Raw genomic sequence first — 18,826 nt, 5'->3', positions numbered from 1 at the left:
ACCGGAGTTAAGGTATCCGAAGGGAGTCCGGGTCCATGTGTACTGCTGGCCCCCAAAGGTATAAGCCAGCTTGTATTGGTCCTCCCTACTGACAGGCACAGTCCAGTATCCATTGGTCAGGTCTATTGCAGTGAATACCTGTGACCCCTGGATCTGGGCCAGCCCTTGGTCAATGTAGGGCAGAGGCCATCGGGAAGTATGGACCCGTTTGTTGAGCTCCCTGAGGTCGGCGCAGAGTCTCCACTGGCCGTTTGGCTTCAATATCCCCAGCACCGGATTATTGAAGGTGCTGTGGACTGGACGGATTATTCCCCGGGACTCAAGGTTCTTAATTATTTCAGTAAGGGACTCCATTGATGCGAGAGGCAAGCGATATTGCTTCACAAACACAGGAGTCATGCCAGGGTCCGTGGGGATTGTTGTTGTGTGGATGTCAGTGCGACCACAGTCATATGAGTCTACCGCAAAGAGATCTTGGAAATCCAAGAAAACTTGTTTCAACTTTTGCTTTTGTTCCAGAGTCACACAGGCATCAGCTAGGTTGACTCTCTCTTCCACCATCTGCCTGAAGCCTGGAAAGACTTCTGGTTTGGCTATCTCCGCGGCCTCCTCCAGCTGGGTGGAGAAGTCCCTGGTCAGAGTGCTGATTTGGACCGGAGGCTTCAGGTGGGAAAGGCAGCCCTCATGGACCTGGAAAATCACCTCATCCCTCCTGAAGTCACTAGTCACATCTTCCTTACAATAGGGGCAAGAAGTGTACACCAGGAAGTTCCCCCCATGCCGGGTAAAGATCCTGTCTGGTGTTGTATTGTCATCACTGTCACTGTCAAAACAGTCCTTGGGGATTGGTCCTAACAGTTCATTTACTAAGTCGATGGAAAAATGTCGGTCATCAACCGCCATTCCAATAATGGTGCCTGCGGCTAGAGTAATACTCTTTAAGTCGCTGTTATCCACCTCTATTAGAATGGTGTTATGTTCTATGTTGACTAATGGTGTTGGGTTTACCCCCAACCCTTGCTGTTGGAGAGAAGCATTTAGATGTATGTAAGCATCAGGGTTTTTCAAATGTTGTCCCCTTTTAACTTTCACTTCCAGGGAGAATTGTCGGGTCCTTTCTGGGATGGTGACTTCCTCTTTAACCTGAATTTCGACTGCATAAGGTAGCAATTGAGCTGACCTAAATGCTTTTTCTGGATCATCAAAGCCCATGGGATTATCCGCTAATCGGGACCAAGCTTTGAAGTTTATTAGGTCCAAACTAATGGCAAAGCGATTGAGAATGTCACTGCCTACGTAAAAGGCGGCAGGGACGTCTCGCAAGACCCAACAATTATGGACTATGCTCTTGTTGCCAATGGAGATTTTGAGCATACACCTGCTTGGCAGGAGATGTTTGGAATTAGGTGCTTCCAGGTCCATTTCCCATTTGTCTATCAGTTTGAAGGTGGGAATGGCTGGATCTTTTGGGAGTTGGCGAAACATGGCTTCGCTGATGAAGCTCTTACCGTTGTTCACACACACTCGAGCGAGAACAGAGTCCTTCCCCTCGTTTAACTGAACAGGGATGAACAACTGCTCTCCAATTTGCTGAATCTCAGCCAGGCTCTGAGCTGATTTCCCATCTTTCTGGACTATAGGAGTGGGAGTTTCTGATTGTGGATTAGTATAGAATTTCAGAGTGTTTCCTTCCAGCGTGGAATACCACCTTAAACTGGAAGGAAGGTTGATTTTCAGAAACAGAGAGGACCCCCCATCACCAGTCTGTTGTCCTACTGCTATTACTGTCACGTCTGGAATCTGGTTGTTCTGGAAGTGAAATTCTACTTGGTCAGATTTTTGTTCAAGCATGTGGCAGGTGCCGTTTAAACTAACATGGTTGACACTCTGTTTTAATTTTATTGGTCGGCTAGTCTGGGTCCAGAGGACCTTGTTTACGCAATCTATTAGGGGTGACAACCTTCTCAGGAGGTCATTCCCTAGTAAACAAGGGGTGCCCTCTGGGGTCACAACTATGACCGGGTGTTTCAGCTTGTGTCGCCCAATTTTAATGTCCAAATCTGCCGTCCCCTCGACAGGAATTTCCTTCCCGTCAAAGTTCTGGAGTTGTCCAGGAAGAGAGGTGAGAGGAATTTGGTAATTCTCTCCCCTTCCTGCATTCAGTTCGTCAAAGGCCCTTCTGGACAGAAGGGTAGCTTGAGATCCAGTGTCCACCAGTGCCGAGATTGTACCCTGCCCCTGTACTTGTACCGGGGCATAATATCTTCCCTCCTTCTCCTCAAGGGGGCACAGGTAATGTACATTTTTGGACAACTGGTGGGCTAACTTTCTGGTTTTGGACATTGCTAGCGAAGAGATTTGGGCAGAATTCTGTGGAGAGTCTTGGGAATCTGAAAGAAACAGTTGGCAACTGGAGATCAGAGCCATTGTGGGTTCCCCTGGTTCCGGTTCTGGGCCGCCCCCCCCTTTTTGGAGGCAGTCCCCAGGATGGGTTTGAACCAGGGGATTTTCTTGCTGTTGGTTCTGGGATGAGATGGTGGGCGGCGGTAGCTCAGTCTCCACATCTCCCCAGTCTGGATTTGCATCCCTAGGGACCCATTTTTCTTTGGGGGGAGTTCCCCCCTCTCTGAAGGAGAAGATCCTTTTCCCAGGATCCTCTGAGGATCCCTCTCCCTCAAATTGGAAGATCTGTACCTCCTCCTCAAACTGAGTCTGTTTGGGTCTTTTGTTTCTCCTACCCCCCCTCTGCTCCTTAGGAGGCAGACTTTCAGGGGCAAGAGATTTTGTTTCCGGTTCCTGGGTTTCCAGGGGCTGTTTACAAGTGAGGAAGGAAGCTTCCTCCAAGGCTTTACACCCCCCTTCCCTTTGTGCCTCCTCCCTGGGAACCGGTGAGTTATCGGGGTGCTGCCCCCGTCATTGTTCTGGAGCACCAGGTCCAGAGTTGGGTGCGTTCTGCGCCGGCACGCCCATCTGAGGGTTCTGCTGAGCCCTCAGTATGTGACCCAGGTCCCGCGCCATGTTTTGAACCTGGCGCTCTAACTGGGAAACCCGCTCAGGCTGATACGGGGCCCTGTTTTCTCCCCTGGGCTGATCCCGGGAAGGGTAGCTGTCCCTCCTCTGGTAATACCCCGGGTTGGGAAGATTTGGGTACCCCTCCACCCTTGGCCTCCCCTCTCCCGGATTCAGTGGTCTGGGCTCAGGGAATTGGGGAAAGAAGGATGGATGGTTTTGGGGCTGAAAGTCGGGTGGATATCTGGGGAAAAAGTTCTGCCCAGGGTTTGGTAAATTTCTGCCCTCCTGTGGGAAGTTTGGAGGGAAGTTCCCTGGGTTAGGTGCTTGGCTGGATCCCCCCCTTGGGCTGGAGGAGTCCACACATAACCCAGGATGGGTCGATTTCCCTTGTAACGGGGACTTACATAATCAGGAGAGCGAGGGACCCCATTTGTGGGGCTGCCTCCTTGGCTCCCTGTCTGTGACTGGCCCGAGGACCTTCTGGGCCTAGCATTCTTAGGTGCAGGTAGGTTTTAAGGCCCCCCCATCTCCAAATCTAAAACGGGGGTGACCTTTACCTCTGCCACCTTGGCAGCAGCAGGGGTGGTGTTGGCTTTGGGGTTTTTCTGGGCATTACTTTTGCTATCTACCGGTTTCTGCACCTCATAGATCCGGGTAGCCTGTTCAATGACCCAGTCTAAAGATCTTTTCTCGTGAAAATCCCTCACGAGCTGGGTCATGATATATTTGGGCAAGGCATGGAAAAACGTATTAATAAATTCCCTGCTATCCGTGCGCACCCTTCTTGTGGTCTGTGCAAAAGCACGCTTTAACTCCTGCACAAATTCTTGTGGGGCCTGATCCTCCCCACATTGCAAATTGTAGGCTGCCTTGCGAGCCTCTTGAGGATTTCTGTGAACGGAAAAATGTTTCAGGATGGCCGCCTTATATGTGGACCATCTTAAATGATTTTGGTCCTCCAGCCCCGCAAAGAAACTGGAGTATTCCGGGGAGAATGTCCACTTTACATATTGAATACAGCTTTGGCTGTCCTTCAAATGGAAAGTCTCCATCATTTGTTCAAACAACTCTAAGTGCTCCCAAACAGAATACTTAGCGTTCTTATGGTAAGGCGTGATGACGCTCCTGATCGCCTTAATCTGCTTTAAGGGGTCCTTAAGCAAGGCCCTTTTTGCCTTATTGGCCTTTTTGGTTCGGGTAACCCTTGTCCATTCTTCCTCAGACTCAGAGGCACTGCTCCCAGAGGTTCCCGTCTGTTCTTCCAGGTTTTCACGGATTCTGCGAGCCTGGGAATGGCTGGCAGAATGTGGGGACCTGGTCTCCTGTGTCCTGCGCAGTTCAGAGGAGTCTTCAGATTCCTCCTTGCTGCCAGGATTTGATGGGTACCCCCTCCACTGACCTAACTGGGCAGAGGTTTTCAGGATGCCCTTAATGGGCCTACTCTCCTGGGGTTCCCCATTGAACTGTACTGTACTTGGGTGCCCATACCCGGATGCCCACCCCTCCATTCCTGAGTGGTACTGGCCTATGAGCCCCATACTCTTAGCTGGATAGTAATCTGCCATCCCTGCGGCCCTGTGCTCATGTGCGCCAGGGGACATGGGGGTGGTAGAGTCCAGGGACTGGGGGAGATGAAGGCCCCTGGGGTTAGGGCTCCTGCGGTTATGGTCAGGAGTCTCTCTTTCCCAGCGGACCTCATCTCTATCCGCCCCTGCTCCCTGTTGCAATGCAAGAGCCTGCATTTGTGCTTTCAGTTCCTCTGTTAAGGCCTTACTCGACTCTATCAGTTTCTCCTGCATCGCTACCTGTTGCTGGAGCCTCTCATTGTGCTGGCAGAGAGCCTAATTTTCCCTCTGTACTTCCTGGTTGGTCCTGGAGAACTGGGCCAGTCTTTGCTGCAGGAGGGTTACCTCCTGAGCTGTGTCCCTATTGGCCTGCTCCTTTCTTGCTAGAGCATCCTCCACCCTCCTGGTGTGCTCTAGCAAGTTCTGGTGTTCTTTTTGGAGGTCACCCAGTCCCTGGTGGGCCAGGTGATTTTCTTCCATTTTTCTTTTTAAATGGCAGACTTCCTGGCCTAAGGTATCCCTTTCCTGACTAAGAGCCTGCATCTGTGCCGCCAGGTCGTCCCTTTGCCTTTGGAAGGCACCAGCATTCTGGCGCTCCTGATCAAACTCTGCCTGGGTATCCAGGTCTTTCAGAATTAGTTTGTTGCTCTCTGCCTTCACTCTATCTAGGTGGCCTTGCAGGGTGACTACCTGCTCAGCACATACCCTGTTGAAGTCCAGTTGTTGCTCCAGCTTTTTCTGGTTTTGCAGTAGGGAGTCCAAACCTTCTTGGTATTCCTTCTGCAAGGCCAGAAATCTGGTATCCTGTTCTACCTTTTCCTGTTGCAGCACATCCATATCCTTCTTTATTTTAATGATGTGCTGCCTACTATCATCTTCTGACTCCTGGCTCCTCTGCAGCCTCTGCTCAGAAGAGTCCAGATCAGATTGGGCCTTCTGTAATGCCATCTGTTGCCTATTTGCCAGATTTTGGCTTTCAGCACATCTATCCTGCATGTCTCCCATATATAGGTACAGGTATGCTGCTATCCTGGCAATCTTATTGTGTTCCTCTTTGGCTTTAGGAGCCATATATAGTTCACTCAGGGCCACATGTAAGGGACCCTGATCTCTATATATATCTGACCCTGTTTCAGTGACCTGTTGTGTGATGGCCTGCAACCACACATCCTGGCCCTGTTCGGTCCATTCACCTCTCACAAATAGCTTATGCAAGAGGTGCTCTCTGGCTATTTTCATGTCTACTAAGGTCGTCATTCTAGAGATTGGTCTCTGTCCTGACTTACAGAATTTGTATTTTATTTTTGCAGAACAGAACTTTTCTTGGAGTGTCCCTTTTGAGGAATGCTTCACAGCGTAATGCAGCGTGGTGATCCGACCGGATGTATGTATCCCGTCAGTTAGCACACTGTATTAAGCTGCACAAGTGGTAAATCTAACCCAACGTCTCGGCTCGAGCCCCCAATTTGTAAGAGGATTCAATTCAACACTACAGCTAAGTCAACGCCTAGTCTATAATACTGAATGAAAACCCTTATTGATATATCTTTATGTCCAGTTCATGCGTTCTGGATGACTACCCCTATATAACACCCCTCTCTTGGAATCCCCCTGACCCCACTGAGCCAAGAAGTATTTCTGTTTTGCAAATTAAAAGGTTTATTTGATAATTTAAACAATATATATTATATCACGCTTTATAATAAATTAATAATTGAATAGCACACTTAATCTGATATGATGAAGATTAACAACGGAGAATCTGGCACTAACACACTTCTCTATAATCAATAAGGAGTTGACATGAAATGGATAAGGTAGCACAGTGGTAAATAGGTACAGGAGTATAATGTGGTAGAGAATGCTTTACAGGGTTCAAGGAAATGCAAGGTTGAATGAATGAAATGCAGTATAGAAAATACTCAATATGATTTCAACAAAACAATGTAATCACTTTTCTCTGGCAATCCCCTCCCCCCTTTTATGCAATGCAAGGAAGTGGAAGGAAGACACACAATTCTCAGAAATGCAATTCAATGTAATTCAGTTCAATCCCCAGCAAGCTTAAAGAAAACAGATAGGAGTTTTGAAAACACAGGCCCAAATGCTTTTATATGTGCTAGCAATGGATGAGAAAAATGCTGGAAATGCTTTTAATTCCCTTTCAGAGGTTCAGCGTGAGTGATAGCTACTCTCTATGAATTCAGGATCACCTTAACAATGCTTTAGTAGTAACTAGCAGGTAAACGAAGTTTTTGGCAAGGAAAAGCAAAACTGCTGTCTTTTTACACGTGAAGAAATTTGCAAATCGCTGCAAAATTCGCGGATGCGCCGAGCGCTATTACAGAGGAACCACAAGGACTATCTCTATCGTTTTGGGGTCCTAGGAAAGCCTAGGATCTCAGCTTCAAAATGAAAGTTACTGCAAGTCTCTAGCACAAACGGTTGCGGAGATATGAGCGATTTTGTGAAGGTCGTTTTTCAGATTTGAAATTTTAAAATTCAAAAAGACAAGTGCAGCTTGCAACTAGGAAATGACAAGTGACAGCTTTACAAATGACAGGTGACAGTTAGGAGGCAGTTCTACTTAGATTAAATAGATTGAATTATATTATTTTAACTAAGAGATTGGTTCTGCACAGTTTTGCTATGTACTCACACTATATTCTTGAGTGAAATGGGCCTCGCCATGGATCTGGTCAGATTTTAAACTCGCCTCTGGTCTCTGCACTTCACAGTGATCTGGGTCAGCTCTCTCTGGTTCTCTGGTCTGGGTCTCTACTTCTGGATAAATTGAAGTCTCTAGTTTGGCTCTCTGGTGGTTTGATGGAGGTAAAGTATGGATTTTTCCGGCAGAGCGTCCCGCTGCAGATGGAATTGAAGGTCCCTATCTGTCCTGTCTGTCTGCTTTTATGTGTTTAGAATGTGGGTGTGTTCTAGCATCACTGACCCTACCTCTCTCTCAGCTTCTAATTGGTCAAACTTCCATTTATCATTTGATTGGGGAATGAACTGTGAGTCAGAGGGATGTCATTTTATGGCTTGCAGATAGGACACTCCTCTTTCAGATTGCACACATTCTATATTTGATAATAAAAGACATATTTCAGAGTTACACAGTTGTTTGAAATTACATATACATGGTGTGGCTGAATTTAGCCATGTCTCTGTCCAAATCTGCTGTTTCTAAGAGCTTGCATTCAGAAAGGGCAGATAATTGACTTTTTAACTGATTTTTCAATTTCTGACATTGACCCAACTTTACATACATGTGTGCAGGGAGTATGGACATTAACTGATGAAGTTTCAGATTTTTAACATGCATACATTTAGAGTAATATCCACTTTTCCGCTAAAACCCCCCTGAACATACCACCGGTTCTAAAAACCTCTTAAACTGTGGGCAGAAAAATCACAAGAATTATGGTATCATTTATAAAATTTTAACATGTCCGCACCATGAGTTATTCATCTTTTTCTAAACAATATTCTGGCTACAAAGGGGTGTGGTTTCCTCTCAGCACAAGGTAGAAATACTGGTTTATCCAGTTCTGCCAAGCCAGCTTGCTCTCACAGGCAGTGCCCCTCCCCTTTCCTCAGGAGGAAGCCACTTTTTACGACCATTTACGACTCCTGCCAATAAAACCTTTGCCTGAGCCAGGACAGGGCTTTGTTCAGAGCTCCTGTAGAGCACAGGTAATTCAATTATCAGATAGATGGCATATCCTTAGTGTGAGCAGCAAAAGGGCAGCTAGGCTTGGGAACACAGCTGTGACTCAAGTTTCACTCCTGATGGGGGTAGTTGCCAGGCAAATTGGAATCTCTTTAAGCTGTCATTTCTGTTCCCCAGTTTCTGCATTCAAATAAAACTAAACATTTTCACATATGCAGCTAGAAGGCTGATTCTAAGTTTAAAACTATGACATTTAAACAATTGCAACCTATGTGACACTCAAAAGTAGGTCACTCATTTAATCTAAACATTTTCGATTTTAGTGTCTTTAAATCCAGTGCAACTTAAACTGCTGCCTCCATAGCAGTTTTGTTATAAGCATTGTTTTGGGCTCTTCATTTCCCAGATTTTGTAGGCACACAACACTTCATTCTACCAAATGTCTGCTGGTGTTCAGTGAATATTTTGCACATATTGCAATGTTTGAAATAGGCACTTTGGCTTGCCTTCAGAGAAACACAGGGTGGTTTTAAACTGCCGGCTTTTGGATAGTGGTGAGTACTGGTACTGCACCCATTTTTGGGATTTAAGAAAATGAATTCCCCACAATTCTAGGTTGCATTTGGCAATCAGCATTTCCATTCCCAATGGTTTCAGACTACTGTGCGGGTAGTCCAATGGTGATTTTAAAGCGCTTTGAAGCTAACCGGCGCTACTGTTTTTCCTTTGGCAACCCATTTCCCTCATGGCAACCCGGCCTTTCATTCTCGCACTGGTGGGTGGCAAGTGAGGCAACCATTTCGGTGTGCGCACAAACTGCGCAGCTTTCCGGGATTTCGGCGCACATGTGGGTTTTCCGCCATCTTGAATTTTCTAAGCCCACAGCACCAAATGTTGTGGCATGATAGCTTAAACGTGGGTCAGGACACCCAACACGTTGGAGCTGGCCGCGTCGGTGCCATCCATTGCAACCAGAGATCCAGGTCTGTTAGGGAGAATTCTCACACAAGTGCTTAATTCCCTCTACCTTAGAACCCTCCAGCTCTTTTGCTCTATGTTTGGGCTTTGACCTTTTCATTTTCAATGTGTTTTACTTTTATGCTCATTGACTATGGAGTCTCACCCACTCCATAGACATTATCTTTTTACTGTTGGTCACACAGTACCTTTAGTGCAGTGACACAGGATTGTCTTTTTAGACTTACCTCTTTAAACTCCATTTTTTGGGACTGACTACTGTCTCCCAGAACATGTAAAGTTGCCATTGACTTTACTAGTCTTTTTAAATGTACAGACCCAGTACACCCTATCTTCCAATAGAGTACTGGAAGGGTTAATAGTTATCCCTCTTTGTCTGATTCTCTTGGAACATTATTTTGCTCCCCTTTCTCTAAGATTTGGCTGGTGGCAGTGGTATATACCATTTTTATTCAACCGCGGGCTATGAAAATAGCCTCGGTACCATTGGAGGCTATGGTGGGAGCCTCAAACTCTAATCCGCTGGACCCCTTTTATTTTATTTTGGTTCCGGTCAGGTTTATTCACCATTTCTTTTTGTAAGGTCTCTCTCGTGTTTTACTCTGTGTGCCAAACCAGGTTTCGTTCCTTTGTTCGCCGTCCTTTGGTGGGCTTCTGCACAGAAGCTCACCTTAGGATTCTGAGTGTCTGGGTGGGCAGGATGTGAGGGAGGGGTTTGAGGCTCCCAGCACAGGGTCTCCTTGGAGACCCAAGTCACACTCTAGTTGGGTTGGCTAGGTGGCTGCCCTGTCAGGACAGCCACCCTGCTGTTTGATTGACAGCCAGGCTGTGTGAATGGGGGATTTGGTGCATAAAAAGCCAGTCTGTGGGACTGGAAGGCAGAGTCGCCACTGGATCAAGAGAACTGAAGAGAAGCTGAAGGAAGACGACTGCTGCACTACTGGACATCCCGGTGAAGCCCTGCTGCAGGTCCGAATCACCCGAAACTTCGATGACAGAGAACATTTGCAAGGAATCTTCTTCCCTTGAGCTTGGTGGGACCAACCAGCTTGCCAAACACCAAACTACAGCCTCAATTTCCTGGTCGAATTTGCTCTGCATCGCTGCTGTGAACCGGATTGCCAAGAGGAAAGGAACCTGTTTGGGTTTTAAGGAGCGCACCTTTTATTCAATGTTTTGCTCCGCTGCTGGCTTCTTCCCTGGGCAGTGCAGGACCTTCCAGATGTCCTCCTTCTTGTCACCACGACTGAAGCTTCAGGAACCGTGAGCCTGTAGGAACTGCCAGGAACAACTGCCTCAGCTACGGCATTCTTCTCCATTTAAGGTACTGTGCAAATCCGGTTGTTCTTCCCGTCTGACTGCGGTGAAAATGCTTGAAATCTTTTGCCTATCTGAAGGCTTGTCCTTCTCTTCTCCTTTGAATACCTTTTCTTCTGACCAACTTCATTTTGAACTCTTGGCAAAGACTTAACCGCAAACTACTCTCAACTGTGTGATCCTCTGCTAAGACTCTGAACCATTAACATTGGCCCATGCCTATTGACTTGAATCCTAGTTATAGTAACCTTTTCTAGATTGCCCTGCCTATAATTGTTGATGTTATTTATTTTGAATAACCTTGTCTTTTCTCCCTTTTAAATTGCTGGCGTGCCATTTTGCTCGCTCTTCATTGTGAGCCTAACTTGTCCAGAATTGATTGGGGGTTGTTGTAGTGTATTCAGACTGTGTTTTCTGCTGCTTTATGATAGTGAACTGTTTTATAACTGATGGTGTAAATAAATGTATATTCTTTTACACAGAAACCTTGAATCAGTGTTTGCTTGAATCATAGTAATTGTTGTCCTTTGTGTAAACTCTTGTAGTGCTCACTTTACTCTTGGATAAGTCTGCCTGCTCAGCCATCACTACCACTTTACTGTGTAGTACAGACTTGTACCAAAGGTGGAATTGTACTTACATTTGTAGTCTTAATTGTGTGTGGTGTTCCCAAAGGGTACTGCATATGATTCTGCCTAACACTGGTGTACAGTGGTGAGGATAAAGTATAGTGATTACACTTAGAGTGCTGCTATTACCTTGGCTCAAATAACCACAAGGCTAAACACCACTAAAAGCATTTTTAATCATGTCTGATATGGAAAGCTACAGTCAAGAGAACCTCCTTACTTACACTGTTGATCATTTGAAACATCTGTGTAGAGATGGAATCTCTCTGTTAAAGGCTAAAAGTCAGAATTAATTGAAAAGTTGTTGGAGAACCAAAGTCTGGGGAGTGGGTCTGGAATGCCTGCCCCTCCAGCACATGTGGAAAGTGATGAGGAAGATAATGTTTCCAATATTATTGATGAGTTAGATGAGGCAGATGAGTCTCACAGTGTAGACCCTATTGCTCCTCTACTTGCTCAGAAACCTCACCCTTTGTCCACTGGAACCCCATCAGGTCCTACACTCAGTCCTGAATTCATTGCTCTAGAAAAGATGAGGCTTGAATTGGAAAACATATTAATTCTCAAACTGAACAAAAGAACTTAAGCTCAGAGAAATGGAGTTGAACCATGCACTAGAAAGACATTTTTGATATGTATGAGGCTATGCTTGATATGTTGGATTGGTTGGCAATGTTTGAGTATAACCATGGGATTCAAGACATTACAGGAAATCAGGTGATTCCTTGGCTCTTCTCTAGGCTACCCACTGTTGCATCTGATGTTGTGATGGAGTTGGAGGAGGTGGATAGGATGGATATCTCTTGTTGAATCCATTTCGAGTTTTATTTCTGTGCTGCATTCTTTCCCATCTTGCATATCCTTGAACCGTAACAGTATTCTCTGCTACTTTATCCTTCCTATCCCTACTCCTTTCTGATTAAAGAGTTGTCGCTATTGTCATATTACCCAATACTGATCACTGTTCATATTCAAAAGTGTGCTATCAAATAGTAATTTATTCATAAAAGTGTGATATATATATATTGTTTAATTTTTCCAATAAACCTTTTCATTTGCAAAACAAACCTACTTCTTGGCTCAGTGAGGTCAGGGGGATTCAAAGAGAGGGGCGTTATATAAGGGTTTATCATCCAGATTTAAGAACTTGACATAAAAAATATATTAATAAGGGCTTCCAATGGGCATCCCGGACTAGGCATTGACTTAGTTGGAGTGCTTGATTGAAGTCACTTACAATTCCTAAGCACATATTGATTCTGACATAATCAACTGTGACATAATTCACACTACTGATTTCCACTGGAAAGGTTTTTCAGGCCTGAACATGTCCGAATTAATGAACAATTCATCATAGCACTGTAACACTTCACCGTGAATTGAAAGCCCCAGTAAGCTTCCCTGTTGTATCATAAGGCAGTTTGCTTTGGGGCAGTTGTCATTGGTGTAGTGTGGCATAGCCGGGGTCATCAAAGTTGTTGTAAGTGTTTATAATAAAGATGTCACTATTTTGATCACAAACTGGATAGGGCATTGCATAATAGGGGTGTTAGAATTCAGAAGTCCATAATGCGCCTTTTAAAAGATTGATATGGCAAAGTGTGTATTTTGTTTGTGCACTTTTGGTCGAGATGGACCACAAACATATACATTTATATATATGTATATGTGCATGTGGGGGTAGGGGCGGGGGGTTGTGGGTGTGTGGGCCTGGGGTAAAGGAGGACCCCCATTTAAAGAAAAATAAAACATGTCGAATTCATGATGACCAAAAGTGCACGAAAAAACTCTAGACTATCAAAGAGCAGTCTGTGAAAACATATAGATCCCGGAAGTCATAAAACGGAACTGGTTTTTGAAATTACTTAATATTTTATGTTTGCTGCTTATATCTTACAGCATCAGAGAGCAAACAATTCTTTACCTATTTTAAGTGCGTGTTTTAATTGTATATTTAGAATTATAGATGGACAGCTATCAACAGTGGTAGAAGTGTACTGCAAACAATAGGGCAACTATGGTCTCAGCAAGGGAGATGGTAGGTGGAAGCCTAGTGCAGCATGTAACAAGGTGTTGGTGCAGGGGCATTGCAATAGTCTAAGTGACTACCAACTAAGGTTCATATTACAACTTTACACTTGCACAGGGACATAAATGGACACATCCTCTATAAAGATGGTGAATATTGTCATAAAAAGTAGAGGAATGGTAAACAGGAAAAAATAAAAGTAGTGGAACACTGCTCCCGACCGTTCCCGCTCACTTCGACCACTGGCTATCAACTACACTGGCATATTCCATATGTGAATACCATCTGATGGACAATGAGGAATGGTAAACAGAAAAAAAAGAAAAGTAGTGGAACACTGCTCCCGACCGTTCCCGCTCACTTCGACCACTGGCTATCAACTACACTGGCAAATTCCATATGTGAATACCATCTTATGGACAATGAGAGTGAAGCTCAAGTTGTGTATGTTACCGATTGGAATCCCGACATGGAATTCTACCTCAGAGTTAGTAGCTCACCATCTTTAAATGCATGTTGTGTATGGCCTCACCTACACCCCTCTTTTACCCCCTGTGCTGTTTCTCGGTACCAGCACATCATGGTAAGCAAATACAGCAATGACCTCTGCTCCCATTCATACGGGAGCTTCGATTTTATTCCGCTGCCTCTGCTCTCCTAGGGTCCTATTTGACCCAGGCACCCATAGATAAATGCTATATTTGCTTACCCTAATGTCCCTTCAGCTGACAATGAAACTCACAATCCCCTGCCGTGATGTCACTGCAAGAGGACAAAGCATATGGAACCATAAATTGTTGCCAATGGCTTCCTCTGGATGCGATATACAACAGTATAATTGTTTACGAGAACTGCTGCAATTATTGTCTGGAAACAGTGGGCAGTGTCCTTTGGTGTGTTGCTAAGCATAGAGTAAAGGTAAATACCTATTGTTATTTACACTAATTAAGGTGATGTAAATTATCCTCTCCAGTCATGGAGCATGCAAATGAGAGCTGGATGTGCAGGCGAGGCTGGACCTAATGGCAAGCTGTGACTCAGCAGAGGAGTTTAATAGCTGTTGGATGAGAAGCAGTTTTAAGGCGTGTATCTATCTGCAAGTATATGTCTGTTTGAATTTCAAATCTACCGATGCATATCAAATTCATCTATTAAAATATGGGGGTTATGATTGTAAAACGCATTCTCCTCAAGCTGGATGTGGTGCTGCATAAATAAGGTCGTTTACTGTTCACTGACTTCGGCAGGATGAAAGGACAATACTCACCTGCGGGGATTCGAACCTGTAACTCAAAGATCTTTAAGTGGGCGTAGCCCATGCTGGAGTGCTTCAGAAGCAACCTCCCTACCACTCTCTGCAAAAGTTGCAATCATGAGCCTGGAGCGCTGAAGTATGCACGGAGATGCTAGTTTGCAGTTAGAAGTATTTCTTTCAATACAAGTAAGTTTCCATAAACGCCCCAGCAGCTGCTGAACGCCCCCTTCCTTCTTCTTCTCACCGCAGGCCAACTGCCCTTCATCCTTCCACATTCTCTCTAGAAACATTCAGCATTCTACCAGCTGCAAGCATATCACTTATACATCTTTGGGACATCATAATGCAGGTGCAGAATTGGCCGGGCATGAAATGAGCGCTCTCAGCTGATTGCCCAACGTAGAGCTGTTGTCTGATACATGTAGTATTACATTTTCAAGCCTTACAATGATTTGGATTTATATTTTGACTTTTTCCTCCATTGAAAATGTCTATTTCCTCCATTGAAATAACAGACTTTATAGGCTAAGCCGATAAGTATTCTTCCTTTTGAATCTTGTGCACTATGCTGTGACTTTGGCAATCTATGCAATTTTTGCACAGTCTATTTGCACTGCAAAAATACACTTTCAATCGCTCTGAGAATCAGGGTGTTTGTTGGTAGTTCAAGGTCACTTTGCACCAGTGCAAGGTCACTTTGCACTGCGCTAAAAGTTCTATGAATTAGGCTCTACGCGTGGTAGTAAAGCAGTCGACAGAGATTCTTGGATCCCATAATACTCTTTGTGGGTGCAGGGGTGGTGTTGTTGCAACTGTATCGGTTCCCAGGATACCAAAGCCTTTGAGATGGCTCTGGTCAATGTTAGAGTAATATTTAAAAGCAATGTTTAAAAAAGATTAGCTCACTGGGAGGTGCCTTCCACCAATGAGAATGCTCTAAACGTGTGCTATATTCACCAAGGAAAACCCATGTTCCAAGAAGTTTCGCTGGTGTCGGACGCTTCCCATTCCATCTCCCCCTTCACCTTAGCACCCGTGTAGCTCCGTACACAGGTGCTAATGGTGTTTTCATTATAATTTTTTTAATGAAAAATGAAAATGCACCTTTCTCTCGCTGCACCTGATGCCACGCAGTGCTGTCAGAAAGGCAGTCCCTCTTCAATATCATCAACATTGAAAATGGACTAACTGACAGCACTGTGTGGCATCAGGCGGCAAGAGAAAGGTAGATTTTCTTTCTTTTTTTTTAACAATAAAACCATTAGCCCCTGTGTGGGTACCCGTGCATATGTGCCTCAGTGGCAGGCACACCCTGTAGGTAATGGCCCGCCATCCTCTTTAAGGGATGTACACTGCGCCCACCATCTCTGGGAATTTTGCCTCATTAAATGCAAAACATAAGGTTGATGGCTGGATGGTTATGAATTAATCTTGACCACTGGCAATTGATCAGGGAAATCCTCAGATGATCATTTAACATCCTGCCATGTAATTACAGAAGGGGATAACCAATGTTAATCAGGCTTGGTCACAGGAAGGGTACTGCCAGCCCAAGTGCACAGGTCGCCCTGGTTTTCATCAACATAATCAGTGTGAATTGTTAGCTCCTCATCTAAAAAGTGCTTCTTCCTTGGTGGCCCCTTCTGCTGGGTCTCTTCGTGAGGTGCTGCCTCTACCTGCTCTTCATACTGGCCCCTCTTGCCCCTAGTGGACCTTGGTGGTGCATCAGCAACTGTAGGCTCACCACCAAATGTTGTAGGTGGACCCTTATTCTGCCCTCTTCTCTGCCTTTGTCCTCTCCCTCTCTGTGGAGCTCTCCCACTCATGGTGCAGTTAGGGCGAGCTACCCATAAATCTGGGCACAAAATCCTTGTGGCATCCCCCAAAAATACTGGCCTCCGTGAAATGCACATTGCAGCCCCTAACATTCTCCTTCACCACGCACACCAGGAAATGCACGTTGCACCCCCTTAATGACTCCGGCACTGCGCATGCCAGGAAATGCACGTTGCACCCCCTAAATGTCCCTTGCACCGCGCACACAAGGGAGCGCATGTTTTAACCAATGTTAGGCATGTAGACACGCTGCGTGCTTAGGCCACCTCCTATTATCTTCACATTACTTGCTCATGCATTAATGGGAGACACCTGTTCCTCCTGCCTCATGCCATTTATTGCCTGCTCCTGCCCTACATTGCATCCAAACCTCACCATCACCTGCTGCCTGGTACAGTCTGAGTGGCTGCTGACCCAAAGCGCTGACTTAGAGTACCTGTAATTCCCTCATAGCCTGTTCTCCTGTGGCTCACCTGTCAGGATCTGTGTTCCCAAACACACTTGGGAGGAGGCACGCACTGCAATTCTCCAAACGTATAAACACATAAAGCATTTCATATAATGTTTCAGGTGCTAATGGTAAAGCTAACTCTGGCTAAAGGGACATACAAAACTAAATACAATTAGAATACTCCTTGAAACTAATCAAGGAAATACCAATGCACTCCTATGGGACAAACATTCCTGAAAGTTAAATCAAGATTCTCTAAACTCTTGCATCAAAACAACAAGAAAGCATAATTAAAATAATGTAGATGAAAACTAATGTTTTCTTCAATGCAGGTATGTATTAAGCACAATATTAATGAGAATAGTATATCAAATCCATATCATTCCAAAATAAGAAATTCCAATTGAAAAAAAAATAATTAACATACGTTAACATGCACCTACTTAGATAACACTTCACAAAAATGCTGTGCATGGGAAGGGAATGTTGAAACAGTTATACAAATACATCGGTTCTGGAAGCATTTAAAACAGACATTTTCTACAATCAAATGAAGTTCACACAGGACAACTCCGTGAAGTAAAGCATGTGATTTTAAAGGAACTGAAGAGATTCCCGATCTCACTATGCATTTTCGGGAAACACTCCCTTCTTCAGGTGAACAGAACTCATTCATTTCCTGTAATGTAAATTAAAATTATATATTAAAATGGGACCTTCCTCTAAAGCATATTTAAAATGTACGTAACTAGCATATTAGACATTTAATAGAGGTGTACTAATCTTATCCAATCTTAATTGTGTATACCACACACCTAGAAATAGTTGCCACTGTTGTCTTTCAAATACGATTGAAACTCTTTAGGAAATTTAGAAAATAAAAAAGGTAGTCTTGACCTTTTGAAAACGATCACAATCGAATAAACAAATCTAGTAATAAATGAATAACTCACTGTTCAAGTTATTCCAAATGTTATAACTGTTGGAATTTGAGATGTGTCGCTGAGAAAAGTAGGGATATACTGTATTGGTTAGACACGGTCAGATGAAAGTATCCTATAGGAGAATGAAAATGGCAAAACAAGATAAAGTACCCTACTTGCTAAGTGTCTATCCTGGCACTGAGCTTCAATAGGTAAAATAACTAGTCATCTTACCTTGCGCCACTATTAATTGAGATGAAAAGAGATGGGGGTGGGACAAGAAGCAGCTAGAAAGCAGCCTCCCATCCCGCGACCGTCTATCAGCATGTTCCTGAGGTCACAGGATCTGTATGAGCAATTTGCGTTAATCGATCACGTGATGCCTATGCATAAACAGAATGTAGAGTCGTCTCTAAAACGGTGGACATCTTGGAATTGTTAGCTCCATTCTTAAGTCTATGGCATAAGACTTTGTTACTGGAACTTGTATCATATGCAGTACATTTACTTGCCTAAGATTATCAATTGTGTAAATTAAATATATCTCTCACTTGCTCGAATGGTTAAGTCATGAGTCATTCAGATTCTGCCATTGTACAGCATGGAGTACTACAAGGGTCTATTGAATAACTTACATAACACAATATCAAATGCACTGAATGTACGGTTCACAAAATGCTGTAATTCTTAACAGTGAGATGCACCTCATCTGCCATTTTAGGATTTGCACCACCACAGCGCCACACCATGCATCGTCGGGTCCAGCTTAACCCATCAGCCGCAGGGGGAGCCATGTCCACTCCATCAACCAGCACCCCCAAGGTGAGGCTGAGGGCTGTCAACATCACTGCAGCAGAAGTTGGCCTCCTGGGTGAGCAGGTCTTGGCCCATTAGGATGCCCTCTTCAACCCTCAGCAGCAGCTTGGGACGTGTGTGCGTTGAAAGATCTGGGCTGACATCACGATTGCCCTCAACCGGGGGGGGTGGCTGTCTGTACCATGGACCACACCAAGATGTGCTGGGACAACCTCAGGATCCAGAGTCAGGAGAAGGCGATCCTTGAGGCAGGTGCCACCGTGGAGGTGCACTGTACAGGCCACCAACGGTCATTACCACTTCACCTCTGGGGCCAGGAGACAGATAGGGAGACATCCACGC

General features: G+C 44.8%; 1 long non-coding RNA gene across 1 annotated transcript; it reads right to left on the bottom strand.

Annotated features, from left to right (window-relative positions):
• Positions 1 to 17,153: 17,153 nt before the first annotated feature.
• Positions 17,154 to 18,002, bottom strand: LOC138579564 (uncharacterized). The gene is made up of 3 exons (XR_011304075.1): positions 17,903 to 18,002; positions 17,699 to 17,801; positions 17,154 to 17,424 (listed from the first exon to the last, which is right to left on the bottom strand). It is a non-coding gene; the product is annotated as an uncharacterized lncRNA (long non-coding RNA).
• Between the last annotated feature and the right edge of the window lie 824 nt (positions 18,003 to 18,826).

The sequence above is a fragment of the Ambystoma mexicanum genome, chromosome 3p (genome assembly GCF_040938575.1).
Source record: "Ambystoma mexicanum isolate Mex_15411 chromosome 3p, UKY_AmexF1_1, whole genome shotgun sequence".
NCBI lineage: Eukaryota > Metazoa > Chordata > Amphibia > Caudata > Ambystomatidae > Ambystoma > Ambystoma mexicanum.
The sequence above is the reverse complement of the archived record's forward strand: the minus strand, read 5'-3'. Positions and strand labels throughout refer to the sequence as shown.